We start from the raw sequence: 11,142 nt of genomic DNA, 5'->3' as shown, positions 1-11,142 counted from the left end.
GCAGATTCAGAATCAAATTACATAGAAGTTTCAACTTCCCATTTCATTCAGCAATAGAAGCAGAAAAGAATTTTAATAAAGAAGTTTCAAATCCTTTTTTAAACGCAGTGCACTTGCAACATACTACTGTTTTTTTCGCTGTGCGGGCCCCACGCATGATACTGGCCATTTTTTAATTTTTATCTTTATTTATTTATTTATTCATGGCTGAAACCTTCTAACTTGCTATTCAATAAGGAAAGAAACAGAATCGGACTTAATCCTACATGGTTTCTGCCACTTAAAAAGGAAAAAAGGTCATCTCTAGTCGTGGCATGCAACAATTTTTGTTTATTTTTTTTAACTAAACGAAAAAAATATAAACAGGGCCACAAAAATGGAACAGACTGTCTAACAATATATCTGGAAAGTAATTCGACACCTTTGGCTTTTTGTCAGGTTTACCAAAAGCAAGGTAACAGGAATGAAACATTCGAACAAAAAAGGGGTTTTACACTTCGTCCAACTCCTTGACGATTACATACCGGATACAAAAATGTGTAACGCTTCACTTTTTTGCGTTTTATCCTTGCGCAGGGGCCGTGCTAATCTTCTCTGTGTCGTTCCAAGTTTAGTTCATCTACCGCCGAAGCGAGTACGCCGCTGAGCTACGCATGCATTATACTACAGATGCAGACACTCATTCACCCCTATCTGAACTGAACGTATCTATACAGTTACAGTTTCACGTAACGATTACTTGCAGATTATTTACTCAAATATTTTGGCAGTATTGACGATGTCAATAGATTATAATAATACACTGATGGTACATTTCAGATTCGTGCATTTTACAAAGAACCTGCTTAATTTCATTAATTGACTTATGGCACGTTTCAAAATAGAATATGCTCCTGATGAGTGGAGACCCTTAATTAATTTTTCAAAAAGAAGCCTTAAAGCAGTACTTCTCCACAATGGCAATAAGTATGCTTCTATACCAGTTGGACTCTCGGTTCACTTAAAAGAATGTTACGAAAACCTTGAGCTGGTTTTAAGCAAACTCTGCTATTCTCTTACTGCCATTGCATACGCTTCTTCATATTATTTTGTGTTTGTATACCTACGTATAACCGCTGACGTGTTAGTAGCCTATTAACATAGTGCCGATAGATCCTCGTGTAATCTATACTTCGTCTGTAGGGTGTGTATTTCAGTCAGTTTCCCGCAGCCTTCGTTAACGCCTCATGTGTTCAAATTAACTGTGCAGGGATCCTGAAATTATGTGCGTATTTTGTTAGACTATTGTATTTGCAGGAGGCTTTTCGGCTGTAGTCCACATCAGTATGGCTTTAGATTCAAAAGCCCAATGGACGATGCAGTTAATCGAGCACTGGAAATAAAAAACATAGTGATGACTGCTATTTTTGTCCTTGCAACGCACGAAATTTCAATTTGGAAAACAAAAAGGATTTTTCATGTCCTATCATTCAATCAGCTATTCGCCCTGTTCCTCATTGACCTGAAGTACCCATACCCTCCTAGATTCTTTGGATGATATAGATGATCACGAGCCATTGGCTCAGCAAGGTGATTGTGAAGAAGACAGATATTGCTACTATCTTGGTACAACCGATCCCATTCCATTCTCACAATTTGAACTGAGAGATTTAGTTAGAGGGAAAAGAAGTTTGTATCTTTCTTCTCTCAAGAAGGTGACCTGGTGTTTTGCAGTGATGTTCCTTGACTTATGGCACGTTTCAAAATAGAATATGCTCCTGATGAGTGGAGACCCTTAATTAATTTTTCAAAAAGAAGCCTTAAAGCAGTACTTCTCCACAATGGCAATAAGTATGCCTCTATACCAGTTGGACTCTCGGTTCACTTAAAAGAATGTTACGAAAACCTTGAGCTGGTTTTAAGCAAACTCTGCTATTCAGACCACAAATGGACACTATGTGGTGATTTAAATATGGTTTCAATGCTACTTGGTCAACAAAGTGGCTATACAAAGTTCCCTTGCTTTTTCTGTGAATGGGGCAGTAGAGACAGAAAGCACGCTACATAAAAAAAGCTTGGCCCTTGAGAAAAACCTTACAGGTAGGGATTAAAAATGTTGAGATGAAAAGCCTTGTGGATCCCAAAAAGGTGTTACTTCCACCACTTCACATTAAGTTGGGCCTGATGAAACTATTTGTTAAGGCATTGCCAAAAGAAGGGAAGTGTTGGATATCTTTGTGGACAGTTTCCTGATTTATCCGAGGCAAAGCTAAAGGAAGGAATCTTTGTCGGACCAGACATTAGAAAACTAATGACAGAGCCCAACTTTGTGGACAAAATGGAAACAAAAGAAAAGGCAGCATGGACATCTTTTAAATTAGTTGTTGCCGGTTTTCTAGGAAACAAAAGAGATCCAAAGTACAAGATAATCGTCGCAGACATGCTCGAAAACTTCAAGAAGCTGGACTGTAACATGAGCATTAAAGTTCATTTCCTCCACTCACATCTTGACTACTTCCCTGCAAACCTTGATGATGTAAGTGAAGAGCAGGGCGAAAGATTCCACCAAGGCATCAAAGAAATGGAAAGAAGATACAAGGAAGATGGAACGTCAACATGATAGCGGACTACTGCTGGATGATAAAAAGAGATGATCCTCAACGAGTCCACAGCCGGAAAGCAATAAAAGAAGCTTGGACAGAAAGCGAAAGCGATATTATAAGGACTTATGAGCTTAACGAGAAATGGAAGTGTACTGGAAATGTAGTCTAGAACATGATTTATAAATAAAATAAAATTTTATAACGTTGGAAAAATGTGATAAATTGCTTAAATTTTGTTATTATATCCAAAAATACTCCCTTGTCAGAAAACCTTACATGATAGAAAAAAATGCATTGTATTTTTGAAATCAGCGCTGAAAAGAACATAAAAGTCAGTTATCAAATTTTAAACGACTTTCAAAAAATATTTTTTGTAGACATGTGTTATTATTACTCAGAGCCTATGAACTAGTAACACGGAAACGGCGAAGCTGATCGAATTTTCACGTGCTACTATCGTGAGTACCTACAGGAAGAAGTAAAAGGAAAGTAAAACTACCACTAGAAGCTAAATGGTTGGACGTCCACGATTCTTAAGAGAACTTGTGGTTCGGGGCTTCTCTGCTCTGTAGCGTAGGATACATGGTAATTTGTGGTATCTCTGTCGAAAGAGCAAAATGCTGGTTCACGCACATATGTTTCGGAGCACACCGTTCATCGAACATTGTTGAGCATACAGCTCCGCAGCGAACCACCCTTATGTGTTGACATATTGATCCAGCGACATTGTCAGTTACGATTGCAGTGGGTACAGGACGATCGGGATTCGACAGTTGATCAATGGAAACCTGTCGGCTCTTCGGCGATTCGCATTTTTGCTACGCCAGGTCGGTGGTCGTCTCCTCAAACGCCGTCGTCGAGGTGAACAGCGGCTCGAAACATGCAACGAGCCACAGACACAGGCTGGTGGGAACTGCATCATGCTATGGAAAACATTGTCTTGCGCGCGCAAGGGACCTGTGGTAGTAATCGAAGACACGCTGATAGCTGCAAACCACCTGAATCTCTTCACTGTAGATCTCTTCACCGGTGGCGATGTCATCTTTTAGCAGTATAACTTCCCCTGTCTCTGAGCCAGAACCGTGACGCAGTGGTTTGAGGAGCGTTATAGTGAACTCACGTTGATGTCGCATTATGTAAATCCTATGGAACCCATCTGCAGTCGCTATCGGGTGCCATCGCCACGTACGCAAGTCAGTGGGCCGTTATTTACGCGAATTACATGACCTGTGCGTACGCATCTAATGCCACTTACCTCCACAAACCTATCAACAAATTGTCGAATCCCTGATGTGCAGAATCAGTGATGTACTTCATTCCAAAGAGGGACGTACAAGTTAATAAGGAGGTGATGATAATGTTTTGACTCATAAGTGTAAATATTTGTCTTGCTGCAAACAAGTCCATTTCGTGGCTCAACACTCGTACGATCGTACTCGGCCGAGCGAACATTTCTGGGGACATAGTCGCCTGGGGCCGTTGAAATCCGCACGTCGTGGAATACGGGGCTGCAGCAGTCAGCTACTTCACATTCGCATGGTAGTTGTGGGACCCTGACTGATGCCTGCGGTAATATCGCAGAACGATAAAGACAAACCATAGCCTCGATAAGCCACGATCTACCGCTGCGTATTCCCATATCTGTTGGTAAATCAACAATGTGGGACTGTGGGTCTGAAGAACACTTTTGTTTAATTTTCCTCCCAAATTAGTTTCAGCGACAAAGTCGGCAACGTCAGTGCGTTTCCCTTTGTTCTAAAACATGCAAAATTAGTCTCGTTATAAACATTACATAACGTTATTAATTGTCTACTGTTTGGTTCCATATACTGTGTTGCGCGAACAGCTTTATATTATGTGCTTTAAATCATAGCATGGTTTCCATGTCTGTTGCCGTTATATCCAGCAACAAAAAGCAGAAAAAGTGCCGGAAATAATAGCAACAAATGTAGAACCATGCTGCGATTTAAAGCAAATAAGGTATTATAAAACTATTCACACAACACAGTTTATGGAACCACACACTATACACGTAATAACGTTTTGTAGCCGGCCGAAGTGGCCGTGCGGTTAAAGGCGCTGCAGTCTGGAACCGCAAGACCGCTACGGTCGCAGGTTCGAATCCTGCCTCGGGCATGGATGTTTGTGATGTCCTTAGGTTAGTTAGGTTTAACTAGTTCTAAGTTCTAGGGGACTAATGACCTCAGCAGTTGAGTCCCATTGTGCTCAGAGCCATTTTGAACCAACGTTTTGTAATGTTTATGAAGATGCTAATTTTGCGTGTTTTAGATCAAAAGGAAACATACTGGTGATGGCGATATTGTCGCTGAAACTAGTTTGGGAAGGAAAATATAACAGATGTGTTTTGGATCAAGACGGACTCACTACCCCACAGGAATTGCAAGATACAGTGATGTTGGTAATTGTATCCTCTTCTTATATAAGCCATATCTTCTCACAAGCAACCAACACGCAAATGCGACTTCTGAGGAAGCCGCTACATAATCTTTCCTTGAAAGTCGGCTGTGTTACGCTCACGTACTTTTGTGCGGCTGCACTGAAATGTTAACCATTTGCATATTCGACTATGTAGTACACTTCATGCGGATTCGACGTTTGTTGTATTCTGCCCTCACGTTGTTGCAATTTTAGTGGGCTACATTGTACTTACTATTTCACTTAAGGCACCTTGTATACTCGGCAATCTGTAAACAAGACACACGGATGGTTCTTTCTAGCTTGTTGAACAGTGCAATACCAGCGCTTAACTTTAATAAAATATTTTCTGGAAAGCATCTCTCTATCGTTCCCCTCCATAGATTATTTGCTATCGTAAATTTAATGTCACTAAAGCTTGTTTTGTCCAGTATTGCCAAGCTGATTAGCACAGAGAAGGTTTCATTGGACTCGCATTCTGTACGAGAAGAGTTTAAGTCGTCATTCGGCCATCCAGTTTAGGTTTTCCGTCATTTCTCTAAACAGCATTACGTGAATGTGGAGATCGATTTCCCTCTTTCGTTGTCCGGTCTGTCTGTAATTGCCACATCGTCACAGGGACTATGAAATCTAATATTTCTTGCACTTCGCTTAGACGATATTATTGCGTCTGAAGGATTTTTAATCTGGTTACGAATTAGTGGCACTCTTTTGTTAACCTATCAGGAATAATATTAATTTTTTAAGCTTCATTTTCATAATAAAACCTGCATTTCTTCATTTTTTGTAAATATTTAATCTTTTACTTAAGAGTAGCGACTGTTAAGTTTGCTAGGAGACCATCAACTAATTTTAAAATAAGATAATTAATTAAAATTACGTTTCCTGACAGAACTGGAGCGGCAGGTGTGGAAATTCTAAGCTGTTAACGCAGCTCTAGAACTCTCGTAAAGAGGAAACGGCAGCAATGCTTAAGTTCGTCAGTTGAAAAAGGTTATTCTGTTCGCAGTAGGCAGCATTCTGCCCCATCTCACTGGATCTCACTACCACAAATTTGTTGCTAGTCAACGACATCATATTTGTGTGGTAGCGGTAATATCGACAATAAGCGGTCAATAAAATCGCAACAGTTCTTCTACTAGTGTACAAAGTAAGGAACATTTGCTACATTAAAAACGGGATTAAAGTTTCATTTCGTGAACCGTACCGTGCGATATTTTTTACGAGTACTACGAGTATTGTATTTTCCACAATTATAGCTCGGGACGGAATATGAGGCCTTATTAGCTAGGAAAGAGGCGGACACCTTTTCCATCCTTTCAAAGTTATGCACACTGGACTGAAAATTCTAGTATGGCTTTTGAACGTTGTGAGCAGTACTTATGCACTTGCTTGCTAACAGTCATTTCTGCTACGCCGTTCTTACAAGATACTTACCTGACTGCACGGCTGTGGCTGCCGTATCGTGGACATTGCGGTCGAAGTGTGATATTCACTGCTGAGAAAGACAGGGTTGAGAAAGAGGGTCAGGGGGAGGGACGTGTATGCGTTAATATTGACGTGGCTAGAGTAGCACATGAACCGAATCAACAGGGTAGGCAAATACGGAGGGTACAACACGAGCGTGGTAGAGGGAGGATTGAATCCCAGACAAACTACTCAAGTGTGGTGCCGAATGAAGCGGGCGTGACATGGAGCAGCCCGTTAGACTTCACGAATTTCTGTAGCATCGTTTCCTCGCAGAGAAGAGCTCGAATTCCAGATACTATCTCGGACGAGGACGTAGATTTTTAATTTTCCTCACTGTGTGTTGTCTACACAGATGTATAATCAGATAGCAAAAATGCGAATATACTCATATCAAAAAAAATTTTGCATCACCCCGGTTCCCAGAAGTCGTGAAGATAGACGTCGACTGAGGGTATTGTATCACAGACACAGTCCCTTTGACTGTTCAGGGTTGTCACTAAACTCGCCCAAAGATGTAAACAACCACACACGAGCAGCGCCTTTTAGACGGAGGGGTCCGACAGCCAATCAGTTCCAGTCATTCCACCAGGAAGAGGGCACACGGCTCGTGTTGTCCGTAGTTCAACGGCGCGGTCAATACCACGGTTCGATCGCGTCCGCATTGTTACTTTGGGCCAGGGAGGGCTGTCAACCAGGGAAGTGTTCAGGCGTCTCGGAGTGAACCAAAGCGATGTTGTTCGGACATGGAGGAGATACAGAGAGACAGGAACTGTCGATGACATGCCTCGCCCAGGACGCCCAAGGGCTACTACTGCAGTGAATGGCCGCTACCTTTGGATTATGTCTCGGAGGAACCCTGACAGCAACGCCACCATGTTGAATAGTGCTTTTCCCGCAGCCACAGGACGTCGTGTTACGACTCAAAATGTGCGCAGTACGCTGCATGATGCGTAACTTCACTCCCGACGTCCATTGCGAGGTCCACATTTGCAACGACGACACCATGCAGTACGGTACAGATGGGCCGCTCAAGATCGGTATCATGTTCTCTTCACCGATGAGTGTCGCATATGCCTTCAACCAGACAATCGTCGGACACGTGTTTGGAGGGAACCCGGTTACGCCGAACGCCTTAGACACACTGTCCAGCGAGTGCAGCAAGGTGGAGGTTCCATGTTGTTTTGGAGCGGCATTATGTGGGGTCGACGTACGCTGCTGGTGGTCATGGAAGGTGCCGTAACGGCTGTGCGATACGGGAATGCCATCCTCCGACCGATGGTGCAACCATATCAGCAACATACTGGCGAGGCATTCGTCTTCATGGACGACAATTCGCGCCCCATCGTGCACATCTTGTGAATGACTTCCTTCAGGATAACGACATCGCTCGACGAGAGTGGCCAGCATGTTCTCCAAACATGAACCCTATCGAACATGCCTGGGATAGATTGACGACGTGACCCACCAACAACTCCGAAGAATCTAAGCCGAATCGCCGTTGAGGAGTGGGACAATCTTTGCCAACAGTGCCTTGATGAACTTATGGATAGTATGCCACGACGAATACAGGCATGCATCAATGCAAGAGGACGTGCTACTGGATATAGAGGTACCAGTGGTGCAGCAATCTGGACCACCACCTCTGAAGGTCTCGCTGTATGGTGGTACAACAAGCAATGTGTGGTTTCCATGAGCAATAGAAATGGGGGAAATGATATTTATGTTGACCTCTATTCCAATTTTCTGAACAAGTTCCGGAAGTCTCGGAACGGATGTGATGCAAAACTTTTTTGATGTATCTACTTGGACAACTTGAACAAAAATGGTAACTATTTTCTGAACTGAAACATAGTCTGTACCAACAAAATTCTGCTTCAGACGTCGATACTGGCAGAATGGATTGAATCGATGGTCTTCGAAGGTCAAAGTAACAAAAACTTGCATAGCAAAATACTTGCAGTAACGCTTACCAACGTTGCACATTTTTCAGGAAGTAACTAAAGAAATTTTGATAAAGGTATAAGTGACACCAAGGACATACTTTTATGAGACTACGCAATGTGGTATATCACATACTCCAAATTATGACAACTAGACAGGCGACTCAGTGATTACGATGCACCGTGCAGCAGCACGGTAACGCGCTCATGAAACGTCGTCGTTGATGTCGAATGCACAAATGCCGCCACCCCGGAAGCGAGGAAGAGCATAATCGTTTCGTGAAAGGGTACACGCAATAGTTAGGTACGTTCACTGTCATCTGACAGTAGCATCTGACGACCATGAGTATGTTTCGAATTACTCCATGCCAATACGACCATGTGCTTACTGCGATTTATTGATTGCTCCAGGGTTTGGAGAGGTTGGACCCAAATGAAGATTAATCAACATTCTTAAAATACATGAGACAATTTATTTAAAACTGTATAACAAGATTCGAGTGCAATCTTCCGGGAATATTTTAAACAATTTTAGAAGTGAGACCAATATTTCGATTAATACAGAACAAGAGACAGTAGGCTTCGTCAGACGTTAGAAATAACAATTGACAATTATTCTGAAGTGCTAATGCCAAACCACCGCCAAAATTGAAAGTAATTTAACAAGGATTATTATGCAACTTTTAGACTTTACGGGGATGATAATTAACTTTACTAACCAGAAAAAAAATTGTTCAAATGGCTCTGAGCACTACGGGACTTAACATCTCTGGTCATCGGTCCCCTAGAACTTATAACTACTTAAACCTAACTAACCTAAGGACATCACACTCATCCATGCCCGAGGCAGGATTCGAACCTGCGACCGTAGCGGTCACGCGGTTACAGACTGAGGCGCCTAGAACCGCACGACCACACCGGCCGGCACTAACCAGAAACCCAATAGGGGAAAGATCAAGGGCTCCAAGAACTGTACCAGAGTTAAAATAAATTTTACCAACAATAGCATGACAGCGGTATCATAAATACAGCAACATCAGAATTAGTGCAAACCGCCTTAACCGCGCAGGCGGCATATATCTATTATCACGTCCGGCACCGACTGGCCACCCGACCCGCAGCACTGATCTTCAGGCTAAGCACGGGAGCAGAACATGTTTTAATACACTTAAAACTAATTCAAGGCTCAGAGAGCAATACTGGGTGTGAGTTCAGCTTAGGACAGGTCGATGAAACAAAATCCTCAGGAGAGCGATCTAAGAATGCAATGAATAATTAGTGTTGAGACGCTACCCTCCTCTACTTCCTCCGGAATAGTAAGCGACTCGCGAGGAGCTCTAGAAAGAGTCAGATTACGCTAATGACAAAATTTAACACGGGAGAAGAGAGCGCGCAAAAGTAGCAGAAAGTGCTGCAAAATTTAAGTAGGCTCACTCACACTGCTTTTAAAATTGAACAAACACACTCCAGGACGAACGCGTTACTATTCTGCAGGCTAATTTGCACTTTAATCTTCCCGAGGAGAGGAAGCAAGTTCCATTACAAAGCGGCTCCAAACAAAGTAGACCCTCTCGATTTCACAGTTTAATATGCACAAATACAACAGTGAAATCAATATCCAAAGCACTGATGCCTTACACAGAAAATAATCAGCAACGTTAATACGACCGGGACCCGCAGGTTAACGCCCAGGTAGGCACGGACATTACGGTCTATAATACATGGAATACCTCAGAGTGGACACAATTACAGCTAATCCTGGAACACTTACAATACAGGGAGGTTGAGCAGAACCACTCTATAGAATCTGGTCAAATACCGGCTGCCGACAGTACAATAAACCACCGCTATGACTCTGGCGGGTACCGTTACTGTAGACCCACGAAATAGCCGTCGAATTAACCTCCATGGACTACCAATTAAATGGAGCACAGAAACGGAGCTTTGATTTGGAAAATTTCACCCAAGTATGTCCTGGCCGGATTCTTAGTCGGTGTTGAAGACAAAAAATGGTTCAAATGGCTCTGAGCACTATGGGACTTAACTGCTGAGGTCATCAGTCCCCTAGAACTTAGAACTATTTAAACCTAACTAACCTAAGGACAACACACACATCCATGCTCGAGGCAGGATTCGAACCTGCGACCGTAGCGGTCGCGCGGCTCCAGATTGTAGCGCCTAGAACCGCTCGGCCACTCCGGCCGGCTGTTGAAGACAGCTGATATGGATGGTGGCGGCAGGAAGGTCAGCGGACGAATTCCTACAGGTCACACCTCCAAGAGCCGATCCTACTGCAGATAGACCAGACCTTTCGGACCGCCCTGCTCCGTTCCAATCAGACGTCACAACGAGCGTCATACTATCCACGCCCCACGTCTTGTGTGACCAATACGTGTTCTATCGTACCGAGGAGCCTCGGAAGCCGGAAGGCCGCGGGCTAACATCGCACCGCTTCAGTCCGCAACCGCCACTCAGTTCCCTCCGCCTTGCCTCGCTCCGTGCTGTCAGATCCTCCTTTTACAGCACAAGCGCGCCCTATCGCTGACTCGTTCCGCACACCAGAAACTTTGCCTCAAAGACGTCATACGATTTATCGACAGATCGTGGCACAGCTCAGTATATACACATGTGGAAAGATAACACCAAGCGTTGGAACACTTCGTGATCACTCATTCCATGCAAGCCGCAAAACTTAATGGATGTGCGTAACAGTA

General features: G+C 43.3%; 1 non-coding gene across 1 annotated transcript; it reads right to left on the bottom strand.

Moving 5' to 3' along the window:
• Positions 1–531: 531 nt before the first annotated feature.
• On the bottom strand, positions 532–635 carry LOC126205246 (U6 spliceosomal RNA). The gene has a single exon (XR_007540555.1). It is a non-coding gene; the product is annotated as a U6 spliceosomal RNA (small nuclear RNA).
• Between the last annotated feature and the right edge of the window lie 10,507 nt (positions 636–11,142).

Source organism: Schistocerca nitens, chromosome 1, assembly GCF_023898315.1.
Source record: "Schistocerca nitens isolate TAMUIC-IGC-003100 chromosome 1, iqSchNite1.1, whole genome shotgun sequence".
Lineage (NCBI taxonomy): Eukaryota > Metazoa > Arthropoda > Insecta > Orthoptera > Acrididae > Schistocerca > Schistocerca nitens.
The sequence above is the reverse complement of the archived record's forward strand: the minus strand, read 5'-3'. Positions and strand labels throughout refer to the sequence as shown.